Genomic DNA, 13,778 nt, shown 5'->3' with positions numbered 1-13,778 from the left:
ACAAAAAAAAAGAACACTGGCTGCTCTTCCAGGGGACCCAGGTTTGATTCCCAGCACCCACATGGTAGCTCACAATCATCTGTAGCTCCAGTTCCAGAGGATCTGACATCCTCACACCGACATACATGGAGGCAGAATAACAATTCACGTGAAATGGAGAGAGAGAGGAAACAGGGGAGCGTGTAGGTGTAGGCAAGAAGGTGTGTTTGAACTGTGAAGGAAAGCCAAGCAAGAGATTCAGGATCAGCTTGTAGGAATTACTTTAGAGAGCTCAACAGTGTGATGGCATTCCTGACCCTCCGGGACCTGCCCTGGGGTGACAGCAACCTTGGGTAGGACAGCCTAGTGGAACAGGCGTCACTTGGCATGAACTCTGTCTGGGTTGTGTAACCTGTAGAGAAATAATTGCCCTTTCTCTCCGGCAAGCTCCTCTGGCAAGCTGTTTACCATACATCGAACTTTCTTAGCCCTGGGAAGGGCAGAACAAGAACCCCAAGTGTCAGAACTCAGAAGTGCAGAGGCAGGTGGGGCTTGGTGGTATACACTTTTAAAGTCCTAGTATTTGGGAGGCACAGGCAGGTGGATCTCTGTGAATTCGAGACCAGCCTGCTCTACATAGTGAGTTCCAGGACAGCCAAAACTTCATAACCGAGAAATCTTCTCTCAAATTGCCACCCCCAAAAGTGAAGAGAGGATTACAGACATGGAGACAGGAAGCTCAGGAGTTCGAATCCCTATGGTTTCACTTGGACCTCAGTTTTGGCAGCAGGTGCTTTTACCCACTGTGCCATTTTGCTGAGGGAAGCTCTACACTTTCCCTACAGCTCAACAGGAAAACCCTTGCCTAGCATTTTGAAAGCCTTAGGTTAAATTCCCTGAACCAAAGAGGGTTGGGGAAGGAATCAGAACAAACCCGGGGAATTAGTACATTCCTACAATCCCAGCACTCTGGGGTCAAGACAGATGGTGAAAATAAGGTTTGTCTGGGCTACATTGCCAGTTCCCCATTTCCAAACAAAACAACAGCATGTGTTTAAAACAAGAATAGCAGCCAGGCAGTGGTGTCGCACGCCTTTATCCCAGCACTTGGGAAGCAGAGGCAGGCAGATTTCTGAGTTCGAGGCCAGCCTGTTCTACAGAGTGAGTTCCAGAACAGCCAGGACTACACAGAGAAACCTTGTCTCGAAAAACAAACAAACAGACAACAACAACAACAACAAAAAGCTTAATATGTTACTATGTTACATCAGCTGCAGCGGTTTGAGACACTTTGGGTAGGAATCAGGGATATCAGTGATAGATACTGAGATGAGGTCCAGATGATCTTACTTAAACATCCAAGCAGCTCTAACAACCAAGAATTGCCCAGGCTATTTCAGCTATGCCAGGAACTAAATTGACGTTACTTTTCTGCAGCCCGATTTATTACATAGTTTCCTAATTCAGTAGACTTTTCTTCAGCTTCTTGTTCTGAAGAACAAGAAATGATATCATCTGCTGGATGCTCTGGGGTCTTGGAGATAGCCTCCAGCCCGTTACTGCTGACTCAATGTCTCCTTCTCCCAGATGTGCTTCAATGGGGAGAGTGCTGGCCCAGCATGTTTGAAGCCTGGCATTCCCAACACCAAATAAACCCATTGTGTTGTTTTCTCTCTAGAATCTCAGTGTTTGGGAGGTGGAGGGAGGAAGATCAGAAGGTCAAGGTCATCCTTAGCTGTAATGGGCTTGAGGGGGACCAAAGGGGGTTGTGTGACCCCCCTCTAAAAGGAGACTGGATAGATCGCTCAGCCAATGAGGAACTTGAGTGTTGCGCTTCTAGACAAGTTGAATTTCCAGCACCTACATACGGTGGTGGCTCGCAACTGCTAGTAATTACAGCTCCAGGAAATTGAATGCCCTCGTCCGGCCTTTTCTGGGCAACTCCTCCCATACATATGAATGTAAAAACTATAAATAAACGAGGGTTGGAGACTTGGCTCAGTGCTTAAGAGCACTTGTTCTTGGGAAGGACTGGGTTTAATTCCCAGCATGCACACGGAGGCTCACAATTTTCTTAGGCACTAGATTCAGGTGCCTAGGCAAAGCACTCATATGAATAAAATAAATCTAGAATAAAACTATAAATAAACAAATAAATCTCTTTAAAAAGAAAAAAAAAGAGGGGTCAGTTAGATGACCAAGTGGATAAAGGCGCTTGGTGCCAAGCTTGATGACCCAAGTTCAATACTTGGGACCTACATGGTAGTGAGAGAGAACTCATTTCTACAGGGTTTCTTCTAGGCTCCATGTGCATGACACGGTATGTGTATAACCACCCCTCTACACATAGATAGATACATGCTTAACAAAAAAAGGACTCCATTCATACCCTCCCTTCCCCCACTCTCCTCTTCTCAATCCTTCCCTTCCTTCCCTCTCTCCTTAACTAAAAATATTGAATGTCTGTAAGTGCCTTTGTCATCTAGTAATATTGACTATCCCTGAGATTTTGTTCCATGCTACAATTACCTCACAAATATTTGCTAAGTAAGCATTTGGTAGAATGTGTTTGATTGTTATTTAAAAAAAAAGATCATGTAGACAGGGTCTCCCTGTGTGACCCAGAGCAGCCTTCTGCCTCTGCTTCCCTAGTCCTGCCATTACAGGTAGGCTTATCCTCTTAGTGCTAAGAGTCTTATGCATGAGCCCTTATGGGCTCATGTCTCTGAGTGCTAATACTTAATTTCCAAAGGTTCTGGCTGACCTTGTGAACTGGCTTTATACGCTACAGCTAATTACTGGCTCGTAGAAATTAAGCACCCCCCCTTCCCCTCAGAAAACAATGATCTTTTAAATTTTGCATTTGATCATGTTTTATTAAGGTCTCCACACTACTCTTATTATTTAACCAACTAACACCTTTGTTCCGTAAGATGACTTCTGTTTCTTCTTATTTCCTAACTGTGCCCAGGGGTGGTGAGTCACTTAGTGGTTTATGGGCAATACTTTTAAGAGGTCCACATCCTCTTTTAAGGCTTGGTTTCTGGCTGAGCAGTGGTGGCGCATGCCTTTAATCCCAACACTTGGGAGGCAGAGGCAGGTGGATTTCTGAGTTCGAGGCTAGCCTGGTCTACAGAGTGTGTTCCAGCCAGGGCTACACAGAGAAACCCTGTCTCGGGAAAAAAAAAAAAAAAAAAAAAAAAAAGGCTTGGTTTCTGTACTTTTTCTGTTCTATCACCCTTTACTGACTTCTAAAATCCTCTGCAGGTCAAAGGCCAGCTGGGTTTGGCCCTCCAGACAGAAACCAGAAGGCAGCCTACAAAGCCCATAGAGAAGTTGGGGATTTGACTCCCTTGGTAAAGTTCTGGCCTCATGGGAAAGCCTGGGTTTGATCCCAGCACCTCATAAGCCTGGTCTACATAGTGAGTTCCAAGATAACAACAAAATCATTTGCCTGAGAAGAGCTAGCTTCACTTCGATTGCATGAAAAGAACCCTCATAATGTGATGATTATTATTTATTCCTTTTTCTGACACTGGGGAATCAAAACTATGCTCATGCTTCAATGGCAAATGCTCTACCAAATGAGTTTTGTCTACAGCTCTGAGCTTATTTACTTATTTATTTGTGTATTTATTTACTTATTTAGAGACAGAGTCTATGTAGCCTTGGCTGTCCTGAGGCTCACTATATACTGCAGGCTAGCCTCAAACTCACAGCTATCCACCAGCTTTCCAATTACATTAAAGTTTTGGAGAGCCAGTTAGGTTTGGGGGGTTACTAACAGGAGAGTGAGTGAAGGGTACTTACAGGAACAGGAAGGACTTGCCGGGCGGTGCAATTTCTGAGTTCGAGGCCAGCCTGGTCTACAGAGTGAGTTTCAGGACAGCCAGGGGTATATAGAGAAACAAACAAACAAACAAACAAACAAACAAAAAAGGAACAGGACTCAAAGGCAGCTGCATCAGCAAAGAAGCCCCCTCCAACATGGGTCCTGACTCATAAAAGCTAGGACCCTGGAGTTCTCTGCAGGACTTTCAACCAGCTAAAAAAGTTGACAGGCCAGAGAGTCCTGGGCAGGCAATTGGCTCCCTTGGGCACTAGGCATGCCATTGGTGCATAGACATATCATGCAAGCAAAACATTCATATACATAAAATAAAGTAATAAACATTTTATTTGGTTTTTTTTACTTTACAAATTTATATTTTATTTTATTAGTATTATTGTTTTTTTTTTTTTACTTATTCACTTTATATCCCACTCGCTATCTCCCTCTCAGTCACCCCTTCCCACAATACTTCTCTCCAACCCTCCCCCTACTTCTCCTCTGAGTGGGTAAGGGCCCCTGGGTATCCCCCACAATGGCCCATCAAGTCTCTGTGGGGCTAGGCGCATCCTGCCAGACAAAGCAGCCCAGTTAAAACATATTCTACACACTGGCAACAGCTCTTGGGATAGCCTCCTCTCCAGTTGTTTGGGACCCACATGAGGAACCAACCAAGCTTCACATTTGCTACATATGTGTGGGGAGGCCTAGGTCTATCCTGTGTCCATTGTTTGGTGGGTGGTTCTGACTCTGGGAGACCCAAGGATTCAGGTTAGTTGACTCTGTTGGTCTTCCTGTGGAGTTCCTATCTCCTTCTGGGCCCTCAGTCCTTTCTCCTAGTCTTCCATAAGAGTCCCTAAGCTCCTTCTACTGTTTGGCTGTGGTGTCTACATCTGTGTGAGTCAGCTGCTGGATGGAGCCTCTCAGAGGACAGCCATGCTAGACTCCTGTCTGCAAGCATAACGGAGTATCATTAATAGTGTCAGGAATTAGTGCATGTTCATAGGGTGGGCCTCAAGCTGTCTGGTTAGTGGTTGGCCATTCTCTTGGTCTCTGCTCCATCCCTTGTCCCTGTATTTCTTGTAGACAGGATAAATTTTGGGTGAAAGTTTTACGAGTTTGTTTGTCTTTTGTTTTATTTTTTGTTTTGTGAGATAGAGTTTCTCTGTGTAATAGCCCTGGCTGTCCTTAAACTTGCTTTGTAGACCAAGCTAGTTTGGAACCCACAGAGATCCACCTGCTTCTGCCTCCCAAGTACTGGAAGTAAAGGTGTGCCCCCACCACGCCTGGCTATATTTTTAATAATTTTAAAAAGAGTGGATACTGGCTGGGCAGTGATGGCGCACACCTTTGATCCCAGCGCTAGGGAGGCAGAGGCAGGCGGATTTCTGAGTTCAAGGCCAGCCTGGTCTACAGAATGAGTTCCAGGACAGCCATGGCTACACAGAGAAACCCTGTCTCAAAAAAACAAAAACAAAAAAACCAAGAAAGAGTGGATACTGACTGGTCTTGCAGAGGACCAAAACCCCACATAGGACAGCTGACGAGTGTGTTTACACACCAACTCCAGGGATTTAGTGCCCTCTTCTGGCCTTCCCTTGCCACTACATGTACAAACTCATACCCAGATCCTACAGATAGATCTACATGAATCCACATACTTTAAATAAAAATAAATCCTTTAAAAAATGGGTCAAGGCGCCTTTAATCCCAGCACTTGGGAGGCAGAGGCAGGCGGATTTCTGAGTTCAAGGCCAGCCTGGTCTACAGAGTGAGTTCCAGGACAGCCAGAGCTATACAGAGAAACCCTGTCTCGAAAAACAAAAAAAAAAACCAAAAACACAAAACAAAACAAAACAAAAAAAATGGGTCAAGGGCTCTCTGCTCCTCCCTGTTCCAGGGACAGTGCATCTTCTTGTTCAATGCCAGCCTTGTTCAGTAGACAAAACGGTGAAGGTCTGTGTGAACGGATTTGGCTGTATTGGGCGCCCAGTTACCAGGGCTGCCTTCTGCTCTATGTCTGGCAAAGTGGAGATTATTGCCATCAGCGACCCCTTCATTGACCTCAACTACATGGTCTACATGTTCTAGTATGATTCCACCCATGGCAAATTCAATGGCACAGTCAAGGCTGAGAATGGGAAACTTGTCATCAACGGGAAGCCCATCACCATCTTCCAGGAACAAGATCCCGCTAACATCAAATGGGGTGATGCTGGTGCTGAGTATGTCATGGAGTCCACTGGTGTCTTCACCACCATGGAGAAGGCTGGGACCTACTTGAAGGGTGGGACCAAAAGGGTCATCATTTCCACCCCTTCTGCTGATGCCCCCATGTTTGTGATAGATATGAACCACAAGAAATATGACAACTCACTCAGGATTGTCAGCAATGCCTCCTGCACCAACAACTGCTTATCCCCCCTGGCCAAGGTCATCCATGACAACTTTGGCATCCTGGAAGGGCTCATGACCACGGTCCATGCCATCACTGCCATTCAGAAGACTGTGTATGGTTCCTCTAGAAAGCTGTGGCGTGATGGCCGTGGGGCTGCCTAGAACATCATCCCTGCATCCACCGGTGCTGCCAAGGCTGTGGGCAAGGTCATCCCAGAGCTAAACGGGAAGCTCACTGGCATGGCCTTCCGTGTTCCTACCCCCAATGTATTCATGATGGATCTGACATGCTGCCTGGAGAAAACTGCCAAATATGATGACATCAAGAAGGTGGTGAAGTAGGCATATGAGGGCGCACTGAAGGGCATCCTGGGCTACACTGAGGATCAGGTTGTCTACTGTGACTTCAACAGCAACTCCCTACTCTCTTAAATGCCATCAGTAAAAGTTTGCTGCATCCCCCCTCCCCCCCAAAAAAGAAATGGATTAAGGAACTGAACAAAGAGTTCTCAGAGCCGGGCGGTGGTGGCACATGCCTTTAATCTCAGCACTTGGGAGGCAGAGGCAGAAGGATTTCTGAGTTTGAGGTCAATCTGGTCTACAGAGTGGGTTCCAGGACAGCCAGGACTACACAGAGAAACCCTGTCTTGAAAAAAAAAAATAGAAGTCTTATTCCAAATAGTTTCTTCTATTGATTCTGGTGTCTCTTTTATGTTGGGGTCCATCCCATGGACAGCTTATAAAAGCTTATACATAGGTGCATGCAGGAAGTGCTGTTGGGTGGTGGGCTCAGGTCCAAGCTTATTGTAGGTAACTATACAAAACAGTTCTGCTGACTTCTATGGTTACTGGTTTCCAAGAGCACAGAATATAACACAATATGTAATCAATCTTGGCATTAGAAAGTTTCTTAGTAACAGCAGAAACATAGGAGAAAGTTTCCTTATAATGGCAGGCTAGCCAAGTAACTGTTACCTAGGCCTTAGTATTTTACCTAGGTCTTAACATTTTATCTAGGCATTAATACTTTAACTAGGTCCCAACAATCAGAAACATTCCCCTCACCAATGGTGTAGCCACTGGGGAAAAAAAAAACTATAAATAAGACCTCTTAAAAGCAACCATAATGAAACTTAGTGGTCTATTAAGAAAAACTGTAATTAAAAATAAAATAGGTGTAGTGGTATATGCCTGTAATCCCAGCACGCATAAAGATTAAAGCAAGTTCTACATAGAGAATTCCAGGCCAGAGAGATCCTACCTCAAAGCAGCAACAACAAAAACGAATTGAAAGCCGATACCTGGTCCTTATTAGTGCTTTGCTCAAATAGTTTGTTTTCCATTTTCAATCAGAGCATCTCTGCTTAATAAGTACTTTAAGGTGAATGTCATTCACACCTTTAATTCCAGGCGGAGGCGGAGGCGCAGGCGGAGGCGGAGGCGGAGGCGGAGGCGGAGGCGGAGGCGGCTCTCAGTGAGTTTTAGGTCAGCCTGGCCTACAGATCCAGCTCCATAATCATCAGGACTACATAGAGAGTCCCTGTTACATAAACAGCCAAACAAATAATGCTGATCTTTTTCGTTTACAGGGTTTCTGTGTGTAGTCCTGGCTGTCCTGAAACTCTCTCTGTAGACCAGGCTGGCCCCAAACTCGGAGGTCTCCCTGCCTCTGCCTTCAGAATGCTGGAATTAGAGGCACATGCCACCACTACCTGGATTTTTTTGTTAAGATTTATTTTATTTTATTTTATTTTATTTTATTTTATTTTATTTTATTTGTATAGGTACTTTGCCTGCATGCGCAGATATGTGCGCTACATTCATGCCAAGTGGAATGGGTCTCCTGGAACTGGAGTTAGACAGTTGTGAGTTGCCATGTGGGTGCAGGAACTTGACTCCCACTGCTCTAGAGCCCTTACCCCTGAGCCCTCTCTTCAGTGCCTTGATCTTCTTCTATACATAGTATCAAGAACGCTTTTATTCCTCCTCAAGGTCTTCCTTTCTGCCAAGTGTTACTTTGCACTGTCCCCAAAGTGTAACGTCATCTTCACCCATTTGATTGATATTTTTCTACCACATTGTCATGTTTTCTGCACTCCTGTAACAAACCATTTCTTCAACGAAGGATATCCAGCTCTGCACATGTCTGACACCCACCTCCCGTACCTGTTCTCAGAGGAGCTGCTTCCCACCACCGCTCCGACCACAAGGGCTTTCTCCCCTTCTTACAACACGAAGGCTCAGCTTCATCTGTTCTTCCTACCATTACTCTCCTTTGCCTAACCGTCATTCTTCCCCCCGCCCAACCCCACCCCAGACAGGGTTTCTCTGTGTAGTCCTGGCTGTCCTGAAACTCACTCTGTAGACTAGGCTGGCCTCAAACACCAGAAATCCGCCTGCCTCTGCCTCCCAAGTGCTGGGATTAAAGGCCTGATGGCCTAACCCTCATTCTTTGTTATTTGTTTGTTTGTTTGTTTGTTTATTGGTTGGGTTTTTGAGACAAGATTTTTCTGTGTACTCCTGGCTATTCCAGAACTCACTTTGTAACATTCGCTGGCCTCGAACTCAGAGATCTGGCTACATCCGCCTCAGGAGTGCTGGAATTAAAGGTGTGCACCACTATGACCAACGTAACCCTCGTTCTCCCGTTACTTTTTCCCCTCTCCTTCTAGCACTTTGCTTGGTCATCAGTGCATTTATCCTCCATACTCTCTCCTCTTGACTCTTGACCCCTCATCTTTGTCCAGCCTTATGCAAAGCTGATCTTTATCACATACATTTGTTTTCTGACCTCTGGCTCCACCTTCATCACTTCCTGACCTCACCCTTGCTCTGTCTCTTTTCTGAATGGAATCAGTAGCTACACAGTTCTTGGAGAAAACAAAACCCTCCAACTCTCTCCAAAACACAAAGATCCATCCAAACAAGTCCCCACAGAGAAATGTTTGAAGGAAGTTGAATTAATCAGTCCCTTAAGGATGACTGCAGTTTTACAAGTGTTCTTTGTCCCCAAGGCCTGAGGAACTGGGGAACTGAGAAGGAAAAGTCTCTCCTTCCCACTGGCGTGTGACCTAGCCCCTGAGATAATAGTATCTCTCAAGGGCTCAAAGGCTTTCTTTTGTTTCTTTCTTCTCTCTTTGTTTGCCTGCTGCCTTTCTGAACCCTTCCAGTTCTCCTCTCTGTGTCTCTGTTTTTATTTTTGTTGCATTTTATTTCGGATCTATATCTTTCCTTCCCTCTAGCCCTCTAGCCCTCTAGCCCACTTATCTCCAGATGCCTCTCTTCCCCATCTCTAGTCCTTGTCATGGTCTTCCTTAACAGAGTCTGTCTGACTGTGTGTCTGTCCCCATTTCTCTTTGGAGCCTCTCCCTTTAGCCCATTTCCTGTCATGCACCTCTGTGGAAAAACTCCAGAATCAGACCTTTGACCCTCCACGATAAAGAGGACTAATAAATTCCAGGTAAAAATCTTTTCTTCAGAGGGGAGTCTCACTGTGTAGCGCAGGCTAGACTCCAACTCATAATGATCCTGCCCCAATTGCCTGAGTGCTAAGATTAAAGGCTTGCACCACCATGCCAGCCCTCTCCTGTTTTGTGGTCTCTATTCAACCCATTGCTAGAAAGCTGGGGGGTCACAGAGCAGAAGAAAATAACCAAAGATGTAGAGGAGGAGACCCTTGTGCAGGGCTCCCCGTCATCCTTTAATTGAGGCTAGAATAGGGTTATTGGAGGAGAAGTGGAGGGTCAGATCACCTTTGGATGTTTCCTGCCATAAGTCCTGATGAGGTAGAGAAGGCAGCCTGGTTATCTTTAAACACATCCTCTTGGCAAGCTACCAACTTCAGATTTGAATGGCAAATCTTTAGCAGGATGGAACCTGGTAGAACCCAAGCACACTAATTCAGAGACAGTGTGAACTCTGAATTAACTCTTCTGTTTGCAGCACACATTATAATATAAATTACTTTAGACCCATGGTTTTGTGAGGATGTCAGAACACATTGATGGTAAACACTAAAGAGGTGTTAGTGTCTCCTTAGTGGGAACAGAGACTGAGGCTCAGTCAGGGAAAGCCACTCCCTCCCAGCCACGCTGCTGTGGGATTGGCTGGTGTCCCAGCCACGCTGCTGTGGGATTGCCTGACGTCCGTGTAATGGATTGAGGAGAACCCTGGAGCACATACTGGCCCATAGTGCTCTTGTTCTTCTGACAGGCTGGGAGTGAGTCATATCTTGGGTTCTGAACTATAAAAGGTGTCTGAGCCTGTCAGAGTCATCCCTCAGCTTCCCTTTCTCATTCATTAATTAATATATCTAATGGCCATCTCCTCATAATCATCATTTCTTCATACTTTCTTTTCTGCTTCTGAGAGCACTCCGAATCTGTTCGCTTCGTTATCATCTGCTGAGGAGCCGTGGTGAGCTATGCATTAAAACCTTGGCTTGCCGGCTGAGACGGAAGCTGAGTCGGTAGAGCACTAGCTTGCACAATGCCTCGGGTTCTCTTCCCAACACCATAGACTACGTGACGTGATGGCACTGACGTACTATACCAGCTCTTGGGAGGAAATGACAGTAGGGTCAGAAGCTTGTGGTCAATCTCTGCTGCATAGGGAGTTTCATGCTAACCTGGGCTACATGAGGCCCTGGCCCTAGAAGAGAAATAAGAAGTGAATGGCTTGTACTCAAACACCCTGTTATATCTTTTTTTTTTTTTTTTTTTTTTTTTGGTTTTTGGTTTTTCAAGACAGGGTTTCTCTGTGTAGCCCTGGCTGTCCTAGAACTCACTCTGTAGACCAGGCTGGCCCGGAACTCAGAAATCCACCTGCCTCTGCCTCCCAAGTGCTGGGATTGAAGGCGTGTGCACACCCTGTTGTATCTTGATTGGCACATCTGGTCTGGATAGACCGGACACATAAAAGGCAAAGAAGGACTTAGTCGTGCTCTGTAGACCAGTGTGATACAGCGGCTCACAGCAGCTCAGAATTGCAACTTTTCTCTTGCTGCCAGTCAACTCACATCTTTGCAGATCTCCAGCTCCTCCTATTGTGGTCCTCTTACAGAAGGTGGCAATGTCTTCCCAGAACGGCAGGTTGTGGGTAGGGTTTCCCGTCTTCCTTCCTTCTTTCCTTCCTCTGTTCTTCCCTTCTTTCTTTTCATGATTTTTTAAAGACTTTTATTTTAATTATGTATTAGTGTGGGTACACGTGAGTGTAGGTACCCACAGAGTCCAAAGTATCGTGTTAGATCTCCTGGAGCCCAGTGCTAGTGATGGTTGTGAGTCACCCAAACTGGATGCTGTAAATAAACATGGCTTCTTTATCTACCCTCTTAACTGCCTAGCTGGCTTTCTAGCCCATCTCTTCCTTGTTGTAGAAACTAAACTCTCTTGTTTTATTTACTTACGTATTTATTGACAGGGCCATGTGGAGGTCAGAGGACAGCCTAGAGGAGTTCATTCTCATGTCCCACCATATGGGTCCTAGGGCTTCAGTTCTGGTTGTAGGGTACTGCAGCAAGCAACTTTTCCCTTTGAGCCACCTCCCCATAACCCTTCTCATTCTTCCTCTTTCTCCCTTCCTCGCTCCTTCCTTCCCCCACCCCACCATGTCTCCCTGTTTCTTCATTTCTTATCCTCTTCTCTTTCTATCTTTCTCTTTCTTTTCACACCTCATGCTGTAGCCCAGATTTTTTGAACTCATCCTGTAACTCAGGCTGGTGCTGAAGTTGACAGGCCTCCTGCTTCAGTCTCCCCAGAACTGAGATAGCAGGTGGTTCACCCGCCCAGGTGGTTTCTGTTTCTTCCCCTGTGTCCTGGCTGCACTCACAAAGACTCAGCAAGTGGAACTGAAAGGTCATATGTCCTAAGCCAGGCATGGTGGTGCACACCTCTACTCCTAGACCCTGGGGAAGTACAGGCGTATGGATCTCAGAGTTCAAATCCAGCCTAGTTTACACAGTGAGGAATATTCTCCCTCCCCATCCCCCAACCACCTTTTTTTTTTTTTTTGGTTTTTCAAGACAGGGTTTCTCTGTGTAGCCCTGGCTGTCCTGGAACTCACTCTGTAGATCAGGCTGGCCTCGAACTCAGAAATCTGCGTGCCTCTATCTCCCAAGTGCTGGGATTAAAGGCGTGCGCCACGACCACACGGCTCAAACTTTGGTTTTTGGACACAGGGTTTCTGTGTGTAGTCTGGCCATCTTGGAACTCTCTCTGTAGACCAGGCTGGTCTCAAATTCAGAGACTTGCTTCTGCCTCCCAAGTACGGGGAATAAAGGCATGCATCCAGACCTCCCAGGGACATATGCCTTTATAAACACTGATTGTATCATCCAACATACATGCAAACAACATGGCAGTGCACAAAGAAATGAAACTTTCTGTAACAATTGACTAATTCCAAACTGTATCTTTTCAATTGGTACATAAGACAATCACAGCAAAGAGCAAGTCTCACCTAAGTGGCTAATTTCTTCCCAGTACACAATAAACAACTTGGGGAAGCAGGAGACAAAATTCCTCCATCTCCTCCTCCTCCTCTTCTTCCTTGTCCTCTTCCTCCTTTTCCTCTTCTTTTCTCTTCCTACTGCTTATTCCTACTTTCTGTTTCTTCTCTTTCTTCCTCCTTGCTCCTTCTTTCTCTTCTGCTATTTCCTCTTTCTCTTCTTTTTTTTTTTTTTAGAAAGGAGAGTTATTGAGTTGAAGGGTATGTTTTTAATTGTTTATTATGTATGCAATGTCCTGCCTGCATATATGCCTGCACTACAGAAGAGAGTGCCATATGGTTGTGAACCACCATGTGGTTGCTGGGAATTGAACTCAGGACCTCTTAAAGAGCAGTAAGTGCTCTCAACTTCTGAGCCATCTCTCCAGCCCTCCTCCTTCTCTTCTTCCTCCTCAACTGTCTCCTTCTTCCTTTCCTGTGGGTTTTTGAAATAGGATCTCATGTAACCCAGGATATCCTGCAGTTTTCTAGGTAACCAAGGATGTCCTTGAATTCCTGGTCCTCTTCCCTTAGTCTCCGAAGTGTGTCATTACAGGAGTCTAATACTTACCCATCATTTTCATTTAAGGCATGTAGAAAGTTCACTCTGGCCTGGCGGTGGTGGAGCACACTATTAATACCAGCACTTGGGAGGCAGAGGCAGGAGGATTTCTGAGTTCGAGAGTTCGAGGCTAGCTTGGTCTACAGAGTGAGTTCCAGGACAGCCAGGGCTACACAGAGAAACTCTGTCTCGAAAAAAACCAAAACCAAAAAAAAAAAAAAAAAAGTTCACTCTGATGCCGTGTTTCCATATTACAAATGCAGTTCTAAATGTCATGTGCTTTAACTCCAGTACTCTTTGTGATAGAAATTTAATGGCCCAGTATTTCTAGGTTACTGAGATTCAGAGAGACTCCCCTCAGCCCTTGCAGATGGAGCCCCCTGCGCCCATCCGCACGGCCAACCGCACCTCCGTGATGGAATTTGTGCTTCTGGGGGTCACAGACAAACGGGGCCTCCAGCTCCTCCTCTTCGGGGTCCTCCTGGTCACCTACACTCTGACCCTGCTGGGGAATCTGCTCATCATCGC

General features: G+C 45.7%; 1 pseudogene; it reads left to right on the top strand.

Moving 5' to 3' along the window:
• Positions 1-5,737: 5,737 nt before the first annotated feature.
• LOC114616094 lies at positions 5,738-13,734 on the top strand (annotated as a pseudogene).
• Positions 13,735-13,778: the final 44 nt, after the last annotated feature.

Source organism: Grammomys surdaster, unplaced genomic scaffold, assembly GCF_004785775.1.
Source record: "Grammomys surdaster isolate TR1022 unplaced genomic scaffold, NIH_TR_1.0 274908, whole genome shotgun sequence".
Classification (NCBI taxonomy): Eukaryota; Metazoa; Chordata; class Mammalia; order Rodentia; family Muridae; genus Grammomys; species Grammomys surdaster.
This window is presented reverse-complemented; position numbering and strand designations above follow the sequence as displayed.